This window comes from Protopterus annectens, chromosome 6.part1 (assembly GCF_019279795.1).
Source record: "Protopterus annectens isolate FY-2018-M chromosome 6.part1, PAN1.0, whole genome shotgun sequence".
In the NCBI taxonomy this organism is placed as follows: domain Eukaryota; kingdom Metazoa; phylum Chordata; order Ceratodontiformes; family Protopteridae; genus Protopterus; species Protopterus annectens.
In genome coordinates this window covers 262,212,431-262,230,599 of record NC_056738.1, presented here as the reverse complement: position 1 = coordinate 262,230,599, position 18,169 = coordinate 262,212,431, and the positions used below count along the sequence as shown (strand labels likewise).

The window sequence follows — 18,169 nt, the reverse complement described above, 5'->3', positions numbered from 1 at the left end:
GTCACTTGGCTACCACTCTTTCTATTGTATCCATCTCTCCCTCAGGAAAAAATTCAAATGTAGTCTGCAGTCAATACTCTCTTGCTCATAAGCCTCCCAACTACACAGTTTGTGTTCAGAGTCTTGGGCTTGCTGGCTTCTTCAGTTCTGATCATGGAATTTGCTCATTTTCACATGAAAATCCAACAGTAGCTTGTATAGGCTTAGTGGTCACAATGCTGCCATCCTCTATTGAAAACCATAATCATCACTGAATCTTGCAGAAAACTTCTTCACTGGTGGCTACAAGCCCCAATGGTTCTGTTAAAAAAGCCGTCTCAAACCCCAAGCCTGACACTGACTGTGCCCATGGATGAATCCTCCTTTGGATGAGGGAGGAGTTTCAAAGTGGAAAATGGTTCAAGATCTACAAACAGACAACAAGGTCAACCTTCACATAAATGTTCTGGATCTGAAGAGTTTTCTGCTAGAGTTGAAGAGACTTCAGGAGATCTTTTTTCTCAGGATATAAACTCCATACAAACAGACAAAATGCTAGTAGTCTGACATATTACTAAAGAAGGGAGAACCAGGTCTTGCACCTTTTGTCAGGAAGCTATGAGGATCTGGCAGTGGGTGATTGCCTCACACCATTTGCAGATAGTAGCACGCATCCCAGGGGTATTCATTTGCCTTGCAAACAAGCTCAGCAGGAATCTCCTAACACCTTATGAGTGGTCCTTCAAACCAATGACAGCCAAGAAGATATTAAGTCTTTAGGATAGTACTTGCTGCAGCCTTTCTGCCACTCCACACAACACCAAGTGCAGCAGCTGTTTTGCCATGCTTCCCACTCCAGGACAACCACCAAGGGATACACTTTCTCAGCAGTGCCCCCTTGGGCTCCTGTGTGCATACCCACCCCTTCCCTTGCAGAAAACATTAAAGTGCAAGGCAGCAGTCATCCCCATAACCCCCTTTTGGCCCAGACAGATTTGGTATCTCCTTCTTAGGCCTTACTTGAAGGACCCTCCATGTCACCTAGATACAATCCTGGATGTGGTCACTTACCTTTCCAGGAAGCCTTATTCAGACCTACAAAGTCTGAAATTAACTGTTTGGTTTCTCCAATTCCAATGATGACTACGAATGTTTCTCTCTCCAAGTAGTTGTCAGAATTCTAACAGCATTTCAATACCTATGGTTGTAAATGGAAAAGGTTTGTGATCTGGGCTAACACACAAAACATTAACCCTTTTTCAGTTCCTGTAGGAGATATTCTGTGCTTTCTCGCTTCTCCGTTTGCCTCTGGTTCTAGCTTCTTCACTGTCAAGGTGCAGTTAGCAGACATTTTGAACTTTCATACTTAGGTTAAGGAACACTCTTCTGTCCTCACAAACTATGCAAGGCCTTTCTAAAAGGCACCTTTCTATTATGACCATTTATAAAGATCGGGTCCTACCTTGGGGCCTGAACTTCATAGTAGAGTCTGTCACCAAGCCTATTTTGAACTACTTTCCTCAGGAAACATCAAATATCTTTCTTGGAAGACTGTTTTTCTAGTGGCCATCACCTCAGCAAGAAGAATCTTTCAACTCCATGCTCTATCTTCCTCTCCCACTTACCTGATTTTTCATAAAGATTGTCAACTTTAAGAACACATGCTTCATTTCTTCCCAAAGTAGTTTCAGAAGCAAATATTTCTCAGCCCACTTTTCTACCATTCTTCTTTCTAAGTTATGGAAACAAAGGAGATAACTTGCTAATATTTGGGTGTGTATAGATAATTGCATATTTACTCCAAAGAACAGATTTTGTTTGTTTCATTTACTCACAACAAATTGGTGTAAAATGTTTTCAAGGTATTGCTTTCAAGATGGTTGTCTGATTGCATCTACTCATCTCACAATAAACGTCTTCCTCTAAACAAAGAGCTAACATTACTAGAGCCATGGCTACCTGTACAGCCATATTCAGAGCCTATTCACTTCATCATATCTGTGAAATGGCCACCTGATCTTCCATGTTCGTCTTTGAAAAACATTACAAACTGGATTGTACATCCAGAGATGGAGCTTTCTTAGGAGGTACCATACTAAAAGGTCTGACTGTCCTGGACAGACTGAATGAATAGGCTGTAGAAGTTATGTGCTTACCGTAAAGATAGATCCTTTCATTCCCATTCATCCAATAAAACAACCCTCCTACCTTTCACCTTTCCAGCTGTAAGGCCTAAAGTATCAGCATACTCCAAGGCTGCACAGATCAGTAGCATTTGTGGTTTTAGGTGTCAAACTAGATCTGAGGTAAATGGAGGGCAAGTGCAGTATGAGAAGGAAGAATCTGAAGTAGGCACTTCATTTGTCAGCAACCTTTGGGATACGGATCCGATCTCTGATCCGAGCCGGCAACTTCTACCACAGCATAGATCCAAGCTCCTAGCTCTTCCCTTTACCCATAATCCCCTGCCAACCCTGACTGACCTCAGATCTAGTTTGCCACGCTTCAAGCTACAAGCTGGATTTTCGAGCTCCTGCTACTTTGTGGATTTGTGAGAAAAAAATGTTCTATTTTATTCCCCTTTTTCTTAGTGTGAGTGAGAGCAATTGTTTAGGTACCCCATAGCCCTTTTATCTCTCTCAATTTAATTTAATTTAATTTAATTTGTGGTTATTTTTCCTCCTCCCTGCCCTCGCTGTTCGTAGTGTGTGTAGGGGCCTAGTGAGTGTGTTTCTGTGCTACTATGTTGGAGGCCCCTAAAGCCATCTTTTCAAAGTGCACCGGGTGAGGCCATAAGCTTTCACCGGCGGATGGCCACACCCGGTGCGTTAGGTGCCTTGGGGTTGAACACCTCTCCTCAGGATGCGCAATTTGCGCGGCGTTCAACCCCAGGGCACTTAAGGACAAGAGGTCGAAGCTGATTCTCGCGGGCCTTTTGCCCTGGGATTCGGCTCCGGCCTCCGGTGCTTCTGTGGCCGCTACCCAGCCCTCGGTGGCAGCCACCCCTGCCTCCCTCCCTCCGGTTGGGACTCAACCTCCCGCTTCGGCTCCGGAGGAGAGGGAGGCTGGGAAAGCCAAACGGAGAGAGAAGCACCATAAGCGGCGGGCCGAGGACTCTTCCTCGGCCCCGCCCGCCAAACGAGCTTCTCCCTCCACAGCTTCTGGATCGACTCCTCCTCAGCTCCGGTGCCCTTGCTTCTCACCGGGACCCTAGGAGGAGGGGACCCGGTCCCCGTCGAGGTCATCGAGGCGGCACTCTAGGTCTGCTTCGGTGGCCTTTCGAGGTCCACTTTTAGCATGTCAGATGCAGACATGGACCGGATGATGAGGAGGGTTCATCCAGACTCAGCTGCAAATGGGAGTGCTCTTGCCTCCCCCCCCCCCCTCCGGAGGGGAGCTCGACCCCATCTTTTGCTCTAATCGCTCCTCCTCCGACCCGCTTTCCGGGTTCGGAGCATTCGGAGCCGAGCCGCGTTGGATCCGGGGGTGGGTCGGAGCCGACAGTACTGTGTACTTCGGCTACGACTGGACCCTCGAGCTTGTCGGATCCGACCTCTCGGAGCCGTGGGCTCAGCTTTGGATCCGAGGGATTCGGTGTGACTTCGACTCCATCCCGATCGGAGCACCCTGGTCCTTCGGATCCGATGGTCTTGGCCCCGGGTCCGGTCCCCGCTTCAGATCAGAGTGGGAGTCGACTCTCGGATCCTATCGAGGGCGGCTCCCCCTCTGCTTTCGCTGTGCTGGAGAGGGCACTGTTGAGTGCATCCGGGCCTCCGGTCCTGGCTTCGGCTCCCCCCTGCACTCCCTCTCAGCTAGTTCAGACTCCCATCACCCGGCCTTCGGGGCAGCCTGCTTCAGTGCCTCTGGGTGTTCCTTTGGAACATGACATTGCTGGTGAGACTTCCTCGGACAGCCCCCCCGAGGAGGTTCCTCACAAGGCTAAGTGTAAGAGGATGCACGTGGACTCCCCCGAGTCCCTTACGGAAGATACTGACTTAGATGAAGGGGAAGGCTCCCCAAGGTCACCCCCGAGGATGTCTCTTTTGGAGACATCATGGAAATGCTCAGGATTAGGGGAGGGTGGTCTGCCCCCAAGGCTTCCTCCGATGAGTCCATATTCCTAGAAGCATTCGAAGCAGGGCCATCTACTTCTTGGGTGTCCCCTCCCCCCGACCCCCTGGTGGACCTTATCTCCACCAGGGCTTGGAAGGAGCCGGACACTGTAGAGCCAGTTCCCAAGTGCCCAGATAGGATCCTGAGTCCCCCCGCAGAAAGAACCCACTGGAGTAGAGGTCCCCCCGTGGATGCCATGTTGGTGGCGGCGGCCACCAAGAGGGAGTTGGCTCAGGAGAGCTCCGCGGTCCACCCACCGAGCAAGAAGTCTCGGGCGATGGACCGCCTTGGGAAGCGGGCCTTCAGTTCAGCAACCTTCTCGATGAGGGTGCTGAGCTATATGGCACACGTCATCCAGATGCAGCGAGATCTAATAAAAGAATATGCTGCTTCCCCCCCAGAGTCCATGTCGGAAGGGGACAAGCAGCTGTACTCCTCCCAAATGTCCACTCTACGTTCCATTTCTAACACCTCTATGTGGCTCTTGTCTCACGCCACTGAAGGAGCCGCTAGAGCTGGCGGAGCAGGCCTGGTAAAGAGGCGCCAAGCCTGGCTCCGACATTGTGACTTCTCGGAACCCTTTAAGGCGTCATTCGCGAATGCCCCCTTTGATGGTTCTGCACTGTTTGGCAAAACCGTTCGCGACACTTTAGTCCAGAGCGAGAAAGACGGGAAGACGTCTGCCGTCGGAGTCCGCTTCTCTGCTCCCCAGAGGTCCTTTTCCAAGAACCAAAAGGGTCAGAAGAAGATGTGGTTCCAGAAATCGCATCAGTCCCAGTCTGCTCCGGACAACCAGTCCTCTCGTGGCAGAGGAGGACAGGGAGGACACCGCCCTAGAGGCAGAGGGGGTCCCCAGAAATTTTGGGTCCAGAGAACCCTTCTCTGAGAGGCCCACGCAGAACCCCTGAGGGGTTGCCCGGCTGCTCCACTCTGGAGGCATTCGGGGGGGCATTTTTCGAGGCACCTAGCAATGTGGGAGTCCATAACAGATCGCTGGGTGCTTCGCATCATATCCAGAGGTTACCAAATTCTCTTTATTGTAACCCCCAAAACCAGAAGTCTCCCCGACGTACCACCCAATCAGAGGGAGGCGGCTGCTACAGAAATTCAGCAGCTTTTACAAAAAAGAGCCATCCAACCCATCCCCCCAGATCAGCTCGGATCAGGGTTTTACTCCAGGTTCTTGCTGGTGCCAAAAAAGATGGGGGACTTGAGGTCCATCATCGACCTCTCTCTCTCTTGAACCTGGCAGTACCCAAAGAAAAGTTCCAGATGGTCACGCTGCAATCTATTCTCCCCCTGTTACGGGAGAACGACTGGATGTGCTCGATGGACCTCAAGGATGCGTACTATCACATTCTTGTGGCCAGACGCTCCAGGAGGTCCCTCCACTTCCGGCTGGGAGCCAGTCACTTTCAGTTCAGGGCCCTCCCCTTCGGTCTCACCTCAGCCCCCAGGGTGTTCACCAAAGTCTTGGCAGTTATAGCGGCCCACCTGAGGCTTCAGGAAATTCAGGTCTTTCCGTACCTGGACGACTGGCTCCTCATCGCCCCAACAAGGCATCTGCTCTGTTCAGGCAAGGATTACTTCCTCAATCTTGCTCCACGCCTAGGGTTGACTGTCAACATGGCCAAATCCTCTCTGGCTCCTACACAGGTAATAGATTTCATAGGGGCGAGATTAGATTCCAGACTAATGCTTGCTTTCCTGACTCCAGATAGGCTTCAGAACCTGAGGTTGCATGTTCAGGCCATTCTCCAACTTCTTGCTCCACCGGCAGAATTGATCCTGAGGGCTCTAGGGTCCATGGCGGCAGCAATTTCTCTGCTGCCCTTAGCCCGTCTAAATATGAGGGTCCTGCAGTGGACCCTCCAGGTGCAATGGTCCCTGTCTCGCAACCCCCTGTCCCATCCCATTCCCCTAAGCAGGGCTTGCAGAGGGTCGCTCATGTGGTGGCTCCAGTCCCCGAGCCTTCACAGGGGACGACCATTCTCGATGCCTCCTCCTGTCACCACAGTGACCACAGATGCCTCTCGCCTGGGGTGGGGGGGCACTATTCAGGCAGAACGGTCCAAGGCACGTGGAACGACATAGAGACCTCCTTGCATATCAGTGTCCTAGAGATGAGGGCGGTGCTTTTGACGTTGCAGGCACTTCACGGCCTTCTTCTGATTGGGACGATTGCGGTACAAATGGACAACATGTCAGTTGTCTGGTACATCAACAAACAGGGGGGAACCAGGTCTTATCCTCTTTGTCGCGAGGCCATGAGAGTGTGGGAATGTGCGATATCCACCAACCGCTTTCTCATTGCAATGCACATTCCGGGACGGTCCAACATCCTAGCAGACAGGCTCAGTCGTTCAATTCTGACCCCATACAAATGGTCTCTCAATCCTCTAGTAGCAGAGCAAATATTTGCCTAATGGGGGCAACCCTGTTGCGATCTTTTTGCTACTCCCTCAAATACCAAATGCAACAGTTACTTCGCTCTAATCCCCCCTCAGGGGGAGTCCCCGAGAGACTCTCTAGTACATGCTTGGCCTCCCGGTCTCCTTTACGCTAACCCTCCATTGCCCATGATGCTAAAACTCTTACAGAAAGTCAGTCGGTTGGGGAGCAAAATGATCCTCATTGCCCCATTCTGGCCTCGTCAGACGTGGTTCCCGTACTTGTGGTCTCACCTGATTCATCCACCCTGGATTCTGGATCCCCTCCCAGATCTCATTACTCACCCTCTGGGTCTTCCGACCCCCAACCTGGTCAACCTCAAGCTGACGGCTTGGTTGCTCCAGTTCCACTCCTGATGAGGACTCCCGGAATCTCCTCACCAGTCAAAGCCATTCTAGTAGCAGCACACAAACCGTCCACCAGAAGGGTCTATCGGAGTAAGTGGAAACGTTTCTCCATCTGGGCGGAGCACCGTCACTTAGATCCTTTCACGGTGCCTCTTACGTCGGTTTTGGATTTTCTAACTACCCTTTTTCATCAGGGGGCTAGCTGCTCTACAGTCAAGGTAAAACTAGCAGCGATTTCGCATTATCATGTAGGGCATGAATCGGGCCCTCTAATTACCTCCAAGCTCTGTAAAGCTTTCCTCAAGGGTACCTTCCTTCTCAGACCTCCAGTCTACAGGCCTTGACAAGCCCCCCTTTCGAGCCGACGGCTACGGTTGATCTTAAATACCTCTCTTGGAAGACGGCCTTCCTGGTGGCCATTACTTCAGCTAAAAGGGTCTCTGAGCTTCAGACTCTCTGTGTCAAACCGCCGTATTTGGCCTTCCATCAGGATAGAGTTTACCTCAGGATCAATCTGTCCTTTCTGCCTAAGGTATCTTCTGAAGCTAATATTAATCAATCTATTAATCTTCCCGTGTTCTTTCCCAACTATCAGAACAAAGGAGAGTACAAATCTGCATTCTTTGGATGTGCACAGACAATTACGCTTTTATATTCATCGAACTGCTGGTCATAGGCAATCTGACCAGTTGTTTGTCTCCTTTGCCAAAACCAATTTAGGCAAGTCAGTTTCTAAAGTTACCCTGTCACGGTGGATAGCTAGTTGTATCCTCTTGGCATATCAGAGTTCGGGAAGGTCTGCACCTCAGGGAGTCCACGCTCATTCTACTAGGGCCATCGCTACTTCGGCAGCTTTTAGATCTAGGGTCCCCTTGGATGATATTTGTTCCGCAGCTACTTGGGCTTCATCTCATACCTTTATCAGACATTACAAACTGGATGTTGTCTCCAGAGCTAGGGCGTCCTTTGGCTCTGCATTGCTCCAGAATATTCTTCCATAACGGCCACCCAGGATTCATGTAGCTGGGACTCTGTCCCAAAGGTTGCTGACAAATGAAGTGCCTACTTCAGATTAAGAAGTTATGTACTCACCATAACGTTCCATCTGAGTAGGTATCTTCATTTGTCTGCAACCATCCCCCCCTCCTTCCCCCTGACCTATATGATTCTGTTTAGGATCTGTCTTAGATAAGCCCTTTCTGGGGCACAGTAACAGTTGTTATATCGGGCAAACTTGATCTGAGGTCAGTCAGGGTTGGCAGGGGATTATGGGTAAAGGGAGGAGCTAGGAGCTCGGATCTATGCTGTGGTAGAAGTTGCCGGCTCGGATCCGAGATCAGATCCGTATCTCAAAGGTTGCAGATAAATGAAGATACCTACTCAGATGGAACGTTATGGTGAGTACATAACTTCTTATTTCTTAAAGGGGCTCAAGTCTGGAGCACTGATTCTACCATGTCAGATCCAACAAGCTGCTTGAAAACCCATATGTCATATTGGATGGACTGGAATGAAAGGATTTGTCATTGTGGTAAATACATAACTTTTGTATTTTTTACAACTGCAATTTTCTGAACCTACTCCAGCTTCTCCTGTTCTTCCAGCATTGGAAGATGTTTCTGTTACAGCCTATAACTTACCTGATGGCCAGCCTGCTGCCCATAAGAAAGCAGATAGATTGTACAAAGTTCTACAAGCTTGTAAGTTTTCCTTGTCTAATCTCAGATCAGATACAGCAGTCATGTCCTTGGTAAATCCTGCAGTAGCTAAACATTTAATAAATACTAATTCCTCCCCCTCTGACGAGGATAGAAAACCTCTGAGAAATGTATGTTAAAGTTTATGCTGGCTTCTTTTGAGAATAAGAGGAACATAATGGCTTCTTTTCCCAGATTTGAAGAAAAGGAATTTCTGCTTTGGTGTCTCAAGTGACTAAACACTCTGAAGTGTACTTAAGATACAGCTGCTGTTACTGAAACCATTATGAGAAGGTTTTATTGGTTGCATACACAAAACCTTTCTGATGATGTATTCTCCTTGCGGTATAGGGATTGTGTTTGGACCACTTGGACAAATGTTGCAGTGATGAGAGAGGAAAGTTGATTCATAGTTTCTCAGGTTTTTCAGCCTTTCTTTACTAAAAGTTTTCAAGGGTTTTCAGCTAGTTCTGCACCCTTTTGTAAAACAAAATAAGTAGACACAATAAGCTTCTGGTAAGCTGACTTTTGTAATGCAATGGTGGGGGTTTGGCTCCAAAAAGAAAGGTGGAGCACCCCTCCCTGAAACAAGGACAGTCTAACAAGCCTGACTGACTTTATAGAGAATGTCCCACCCCTTTTCCACTCTGGCAAGTCTCTCATTCTCCCCAAACTCTGGCTCTCCATTTGTCTCTGTCAGCTGATAGTTTAAGACAAATGTGTTCTGAGAGTGATTCATCAGGGATATAAAGGTGGCAATGGAAATCTGTTTCTTTTCTTTCTGTGGATTCCTCCACATTCTCCAGATCAAACTTTTTTCCTATCCTGTCATTCTGCAGCTGCTATCTCATGGGGTGATAGAAACTGTACCACCCTCTTGGAAAGGGGAAGTTTTTATTCAAGAATATTTCTGGTACCAAAGAAAGAAACTTCATGGAGACCAGTCTTAGATCATTCCTTTCTAACCTGTTTGTGCTTGTTCCAAAGTCCAGAATTTTATTCCTTCATGACCTGTTGCCTCTCATTCCCCATTTAAGCTTTTTATTGACCCTAAATTTAAAGGATACATATCACATTCCTATTGCACCAGATTTCAGATGTTTCTTAAGGTTTTCTTTGTCTGGATCACACTTTCAGTTCTCTGCATTATCCTTTGTGTTATCCACTGCTCCAAGGTATTCACAGTGTTTAGCTCCAGTGATAACTGCAGCTGAATGCAAGGTATTCCTATTTTCCTTATTTAGATAACTTGCTTTTCTTTTCAGAGTCTTTTGCAAACTGTCAGGAATGTCTTACTTGAGTGAGAGCTCTCCTTCACAGACTGGGGTTTCAGGAGAATATCCAAAAGTCTTGCTTGACTCCTCGTGGGGCTGTTTTCTTGGGATGTAATTCTAGATACCTCAGCTCAAAGAGCTTTTCTTCCACAATAAAAAAAAAAAAAAGTAAAGCTATATGTAGATCTATCCCTGAATCTGATGTTTTTCATTCCTCCTCATGGTTGGGTTACAGATCCGACCCTCAGATTTGACTCCGCTGCATTTTTACAGACTAGGATCCAAGTCAAACTCCTCCCATTTCCCATAGTGCACTGTCCTCTGTCTAACTCCATCAGATCTAGTTTGCCGCCAGCAGAGTCAGACGTGGTCATAGAGTGTCGAGTCTTTTGTCAAGATTCTCTAGTAAGATTGTTATCATTTTCTTCAGACAAGTGAATTTTTGTGTTCTTTTCTTCCCCTTCCGTTGTTGTGTAGGTCTGTACCCTTTCTTTTTCTTGTAGCTCGGCAGTTAGGTTTTTGCCGTGATTGTTCCTCTTCCAGCCATTGGCTTTAAACTTTCTCCACTTCTGGCTGTTGTTGCTGTTATGGTTGGTGTTTAAAGAAAAAGTACATAGTTATATATAGCAAGTTTTTGTATATTTCTGTTTTTCCTGTGATACGGTGTGTTTTAGCTGTGGTTTTCATGTGGTGTTTTTTGTTTGCTTTAATTACAGTATGTCAGAAAAAACTTCCAGGTTTAAAATGTGCTCTGAATGTGGCCGCAAGTTCCTGCGTTCTGATGCACATTCCTTATGTGTGTATTGTCTTGTCCGGAGCATCTGTGGTCTGCTTGCTGTGTCTGTAAGAGCTTCAATCCTAGGGTTATCGTCGACTGCAGAAATAAGTTGATTCTGAAGTGCCACTTGCCTGCTTCTAGTTCCTCTTCAGGGGCTTAAACCCCCCTGTAAGAGTGTGGCAGGGTCCTTTGACTCAAAGAAGCACCCTCATAAGTCCTCGAGGGTGTCTTCGGAGCCACCCTTCAAAGTTCCGAGGCCTTTGGATCCTAGGCTCGTGTCTGCTCTGGTGGATCTGAAGCACTCTTTGGATCCGACTGGTTCTTATCTAAACTCCAGTTCTCCTGAAGCTACTCCTTCCACCTCATATCCTAAAACTATGGGTCCTACAGCTAGGGGTCCCACACTGGTGCTGGGCATTGAGTATCTTCCTTCCCTTGGGCTGCAGCAGACGTCTGCTAGACACTCCAGGCCTGTCAGTAGCTTATTCCAGGTCTTCTAAGAGCCTTTTGGAGCCTGACATAGACAGGGTGATTAGGAAGATTCTCAAGATTCAGATCCAGCTGGGGGTCTTGTCCACGCCTTCCCCTCTGGGTTCTGCAAGTGTTTTCCTCCAAGCTCAGTCTCCTTCTCCAATCCATCCCTGTGTATCGGAGTCTCAAGATCTTAGCCAATTGAGAGAGCCAGGGTTGAGTATGAGGAGCTTCCCTTCCTCCTCAGGTCGTAGTAGGTCTCGGATCCAGGGGTAGGGGTTTGGCTTCAACTATGTCTGATCCATCTTTTCCCCTTGGTGCTTCAGCACTGGACAGTTCATGTCCGATTCTACCTTAAACCCTGGGCTCAGGGATCCCTGCCATCTCTTCTTCAGTAGCCTCAGCTTTTGTGGAACTGGGGAGGGATTCATCACGTCCTTCGGCATTCCAAGTTGTAGAAAGGGCCTTCTGTTGTCCTAGAGATCCAGTCTTAGAGATCCAGTCTGTCTGAGCTATGACCCTTCCCCTCAATTTCTCTTGGATCAGAGACTTGCGCCTGTCATACCTGTCCAGAGTCAGCCCGTCCAGACAAACCTCCAAACACTTCCCTCAGAAGGTGTACCCTTCTCTTCCAAGATCTCCCTTGAACATCCTACAGAGAAGATCCCTCATAAGAGGATGTGCAAAAGGAGGCACAGTGACTCCCCCTGTGTCCTTGGTGACGGACTTCAAGGGGAAGTATCCCCCAGATCACCACCGGAGGACATCTCCTTTGAAGACATTTTAGAGAACCTGTGGCAGAGAGGTGGTTGGTCAGTCCAGCCTCCTTTCTCAGAGGAGTTAATGTTTTTGGAGGCTTTCAAGATGGGCCCATCTACATCCTGGATGGTTCCCCTGGCTGATGAACTTGTGGACTTGGTGTCTTGCCGGGCCTTGAAGGAGCTGGACTCTATCGGACCGATTCCCAAATGCCTGGATAAGTTTTTATCTCCCCCTAAGGATAGACCTTATTGGACCAAGGGTATTCCATTTGATGCCATGCTTGTGACAGCAGCTACCAAAAGGAGCTAGCCAAACAGAACTCCACTGTCCATCCACTAAACAGGGTGTCCAGAGCGATGGACAAGTTTGGTAAGCGCGTTTACGCTTTGGACATTTTTTTGCTGCGAGTGTTAAACTGCCTGGCACACTTTACTCGATTACAGAGGGAACTGGTAAAGGAACTCTGACTCTCTGGAAGAGATTGTTGGCAGAGGACTTCAAGAAGGTCTCCCTCCGACCGACAACACTTTCATCCTTGTCCAGTTCCTCCATGAGACTTTTCTTCCACTCCACAGAAAGTGCCTCACTGGCAGCCAACTCAGGCATTGCCAGAGACCTGCCTGGATGAGGCTTTGTGATTTCGCGGAACCTTTTAAGGTATTCTTTGTCAATGCCCCATTTGGTGGATCCTCCCTTTTTGGTCCATCAGTCAGAGACCCTAACCTGCAGTGAGCAAGAAGGGAAGACCTTGTCTGCCGTCAGGGTCAAGTTTTCAACTTCTCAGCGCACCTTTTCTAGAAACCAGAGCCAATGGAAAGAAAACCTCATTCTGAAAATCTCAGAGGTCTTCCCAGGATTAGCACAGGGATCCTTCCTCTAGAGGCAGAGGAGGAAGTTTCAATGGGAGATGCTGCCCAAGGGTGGTAGAGGGAGTCTGCAGAATCAGGGTTTGGGGGAGCTTTCTCTGACAAGACCATATAAGCACTGCCTGACTGCTCATCTCTGGAGACAGTCGGGGGGTCGTTTTTCGCTGCACCCGGCCACCTTGACTGATATAATGCAAAATAAATGGGTGCTATAGATTATATCCAGAGGTTATTACATTCTCTCTCTCCTTCCTGCACCAGAGAGGTCAAAGAGACTTCCCAATGTTCCACCCAGTCAGAGGGAGTATGCAGTAGCAGAAGTTCTATATCTACTGCAAAAAAGAGTCGTCCAAGCGGTCCCAACCGATCAAAGAGGATTCGGAACTTACTCTCGCTTTTTAGTGCCGGAGAAAACTGGGGAACTGCGATCCATTTTGGATCTAAGCGGATTAAATTTGCTCACAAAGAAGGTGAAGTTCCAAATGGAGATGGTCCAGTCCAGTCTACCACTGCTGTGGAATGATGATTGGATGTCCTTAGTGGACATAAAGGATGCGTACTGTCACATCAAAATAGACAGACACTCCAGAAGTCATTTGTGCTTCTGGCTGGAAGCCAGTCATTTTTAGTTCAGAGCTCTGCCCTTTGGACTCACGACAACTCACAGGGTGTTTACCAGATGTATGGCAATAGTCACAGCTCACCTGAAACTGCAAGGATTCCGGCTGTTTCCATGTCATGACTGGCTCTTTACTGCCCCAACCAGGCATCAACTACTCCAGGCCAGGGATTACTTCTTCAACCTTGCCAGTCATCTGGGTATAACCATGAACCTGGCAAAGTCAAGCCCGTCCCCCCTTCAGAGTGTAGAATTCATTGGAGCTGCTTTGGACACGGTGATCCAAATTCTGGCTCTGCCCACTCATTGCATTCAGACTTTGAGAGGTCATGGTTGAGCCATCTTAAACCAGCCTTCCCCTCCGACAAGGCTGATACTCAAGCTGGTAGGATCTATGACTGCTGCCACCCCCTTAGTCCCTCTTGCAAGGTATTTTATACATGTTCTTCAGTGGACACTGGCTGCTTAGTGGTCTGTTTTCTGTCAGCATCTTTCCTATCAAAATGACTTTGATTTGCAAAAGGCATCTTCAGTGGTAGTTGCTGTCAGATGACCTAACAATAGGCAGACCCTTTCTCCTTCCTTCACCCTCATCCCCAGTGACCACAAACACTTCCCAGTTGGGGTGGGGGGCATTTCAAGGGAAAGATTTCCAAGGCACATGGTCCCACGTGGAAACCTTGTTGCATATCAGAATTCTGGAGATAAGAGCAGTCCTCCTTAAGTTGCAAGCCTTTCAGGATGTTCTCCCTCTATAAACTCTTACGATTCACACAGACAACATGTCAGTGGTGTGGTACATCAACAAACAAGGAGGAACCTATTCTTACCTGTTGTGCAGAGAGGCCATGAGGATTTTGGAATGCGCATGCCTTCAGACCATTTTCTACTTGCAACCCACATACTGGGGAAATGTGATGTCCTGGCAGACAAGCTCAGCAGGTGCATTCTGACAGGAACAGAAGTTCACACCAAAGCCAAAAAATGGTACAAGAAGGTTTAATGTCACTAGTATATTTCGAGTAGTGCTTTCACAGAAAGAAGTTTGCTTCCTCAGGCATAGATCTAACCTCTTGGCCTCAACTGTTTAAATACTAACTCAATTAACACATTGATCAATTAACTTTGAAAGATACACTTAAATTCAGTAATTCAGTTACATGTACTTTTTATATATATATATATATATATATATATATATATATATATATATATATATATATATATATATATATATATAGCTCAGGCTTTAAAGATAAGAAGCCATTCAACCCTGGTAAACAAAAAGTTTTAAAATACAATATCCATTTATTTTCACATCTCTGTGTGATATTAATTATATCTCCAACTTTTAGAGATTCATTAATATTTTCTAGTATAAAAAATCTAAAATCATGTAATTCTTCTGTCTCCAAAATGTGTTTATATAAAGCATTTGTTATAACTCCTTTTTATTTCTGACAGGTGATTACTAATTCTATTCTTAAGCATCTGATTAGTCTTGCCAATATAAAACGATGCACATTTTGTGCATAAAGCCATATAAATCAAGTGCTTAGTTTCACAATTACCAGAAGCTTGAATAGTAAACTTTTTATTTGTTACTGGATCTTGAAAATGTGTGTCAGTAAAAATATACTTACAAAAAACACATTTATGACATTTACGTGTGCCCGACTTATTAAAATAACATTGAGTGATACAATCATGGTGGTGTTCATCGTGTTTCACTGTTGCAGTCATTACTCTTGGGTTATCCTGCTGGCAGGCTACCCGCAGTTGGCCTGAATTCCAAAGTCCTGGTCTGGTGTCGGTTGCGGTCGCCTCTTCCCTGACGTCAGTGCTCCAGGGGTATAAAAGATGCAGCCGACGCCATTTTCTTCAGTCATTCTTGCCGCTCGGTGCCCAAAGCAAAAACAGTTCACAAGTGCCGGTCAGCCGACTCCTGAGATTTTCACATTCGAATTTCAGATCCGAAGTCTTCATTAAAGCTAAGTGCCCCGTTGGGGAAACTTTTTTCTTGCTCCAGACCGATGTCAGAAAAAGTTAACAATTGTTATTTCTTGTGGGGAAGCAAATACCTCATAAGGATTTTCATTCTTACTGTGTTCCTTGCCTAGGCCCTGATCACAACGTTGCTAGCTGTCGGTTTTGTGCTAGATTTAACCAATGCACTATTAGCATCGGTACGATTTTGCCTTTCATTATTTTGGCCGAAGGTTTAATTATATAATGCCGTCGGAACAGCCAACAACTTGAGTTTATAAAAAGCGCAAGGAAAAGGACAGGCATCCGAGGTCCAAAACCAACGACGAGGCTCCCCCCCAGGCCAGTCGCCGGTTTGCCGGTTCTCAGTGAGGCGCTTTCGCACCCCCTGACTCCCGCTACCTCAGAGCCACAGGCCGCTTCCGACTCCCATGTGGAGCCAACTAGGCCTCTGGATACTCAAGGTATTGGACCCTCGGAAACTATTCCCTCAGATGGAACCAGAGCCGCTGAGCAGGCATAGACTTCTGAGGGTGTTTTCAGACCTACACAATTATATGTCAAACCAACCTCGGCTTCAAAGACTAAAACAGCTCTAAAGACAAAGAAACAAGTACAGCATTCTCCTGGACAGACTTCCATGCCTAAGAAACAGATGCTTAACTTTATTTTTTATTTATTTATTTTACATTTGTTGACCGGGCTAGTCCATTTTCAGTGGAGGCCCGGGGAGAAAAGCTCCAATGGTTGTTACAAGTTTAAACAAAAACATAAAAGGATAAAAAGATAAAAGGATGAATACAAAGATGAAAAGATTATATACAAACTTGAGTTAGTAGATTATATACAAAATTGAGTTAGTACACGTAATACACATGTGAGAGGAAATAGCAATTACAAGATAAGATTAATAATCAAATAAGTAAATACTTGCAATGCACAAATATGTTAAAACAAAGCATGAATAATAAATTGTCAAACAAATGTGAAAGAATTAATCTTTTTTTTTTTTTTTTAGTTGTACAGTATATATGAGATTACATATATATACAAAAGGGGGGAACAATCAGGATACAGGAAAAAGAGAAGGAAGAAGTTATGGTAGTGGAAAGGAAGAAGGAAAGGTCAATCAGGGTTGGTACAAGAACAAAGCCAGTATTTATTAAGATGCATTTCCAGTTGTTTTTTAAATAGTGGAAGAGTGGACAAGGATGAGATATTGGATGGAAGTTTGTTCCACATTTTTCCAATCGAGTTGGAAAAAAGGCAGTCACCTGCAGAGTTATTGGGTTTGGTAATATTAACCAGTAGTTTGAAGAACGTAGGTGTTTCAGGTTATTGTAAGGAGTAAAGAGGTTAGAGAGTATTGGTGTTTTAGATGGTTGATATAGAATTTTGTGAGCTATTAAGAGCTGTTGATAAATAAGCTTGTTAGGAAGTTCAAGCCAACCTAGTTGTTTTCAGTTCAGACAGTGGTGAGTTCTAAATGGGGATCCTGTAGCAAATCGAGCAATATTATGGTAAGATGTAGCAAGTTTGTTAAGGTTATTTTTAGAGAGATTAGTGTAAATAGGGGAAGCATATAGAAGGGTAGCGATAAGATGAGATCTAGCTAAGGTGGTCCTAGCTTCAAGTGTAAGGAAGGATTTGATTCTGTAAAGGGATCCAATCTTTTTGTTAACTGCTTTTATTGTGTTGTTGATGTGAGAATCAAAGTTAAGATTGTTGTCAATAGTTATACCTAGTAGCTTTGTAGTAGAATCAGGAGAAATAAGAGTGTTATCAGTGGCAGTGATAGAGAAGTATAGAGGGGAAGATTTACGGGTAGGTGAAAACAGTAATCATTTTGTTTTCTTGGGGTTGAGGAGTAGGCAACGATCAGAGAACCACTGTTCAACAGTGGTAAAAGCTTTTTGGGTAAGAGACTGGGGTTCAGTTTGAGAGGAAGCAGTGCAGATTATAGTGGAATCATCTGCATATTGTATGCAGGTAGTGTTAGGGATAGCTGATTGGAGGTCATTAATAAAGATAGAAAATAGAAGGGGGCCTAGGATAGACCCTTGAGGTACTCCTAAAGAGATAGGAAGGAGATTAGATAGTGTATTTTTCCAAAATACTGCTTGCTGACGGTTTTCTAGGTAAGATGTGAACCATGTTAAGGAAGACGGATGAAGTGCGAGAGATTTTAGTATATGCAGAAGAAGTTTGTGATTAACCATGTCAAAAGCTTTTGATAGGTCTATGAAGAGAGAAGATGATAGATTATTGTTGTTGTGGTTATAGTTGATGGAGTTGGTAAAGGAAAGTAATGCAGTGGTGGTGCTGTGGGAAGGTCTAAATCCATGTTGACAATTTGCAAGTAGGTTGTTATGGAGAAGGTGGTTAAGTAGTTGTTTGTGGATACATTTTTCCATGATTTTAGCTATGGTTGATAGAAGTGCTATGGGACGGAAGTTTGAAACATTATTAGAATTGCCCCCTTTGTGTAGGGGAATGATGTGAGATATCTTCCATGTGGAAGGGAAAATTCCTTCTTTTATAGATCTGTTTATTAGGATAGAAATAGGATAGGCAGTGGCTTTGGCTCCTATTTGCAAGAATTCTGCAGGAAGCTGGTCAGCAGAGGGGGTGGTGGGTTTAAGTTTTTGGAGTAGAGATAAGATAAAGGAGGTAGATACAGGTTGTAAGTGAAGGGGAGGAAGAGTATTTAAAGTTGGTGAGAGTAATTTAGTAGTATCTGGAGATAGGTGATTTGCAAGAGTTTGGATAGTGCTGGTGAAGAAAGAGTTAGTCATTGGCTGTTTGTGTAGGATTGTCTGGATCAGA

The 18,169-nt window shown here is 46.0% G+C and overlaps 1 protein-coding gene across 2 annotated transcripts in view; it reads left to right on the top strand.

Annotated features, from left to right (window-relative positions):
• The window catches only part of ARL2 (ADP ribosylation factor like GTPase 2), a 722,587-nt gene that overhangs the window by 663,061 nt on the left and 41,357 nt on the right, over positions 1–18,169 (top strand). The gene's annotated exons all lie outside the window — the stretch shown is intronic.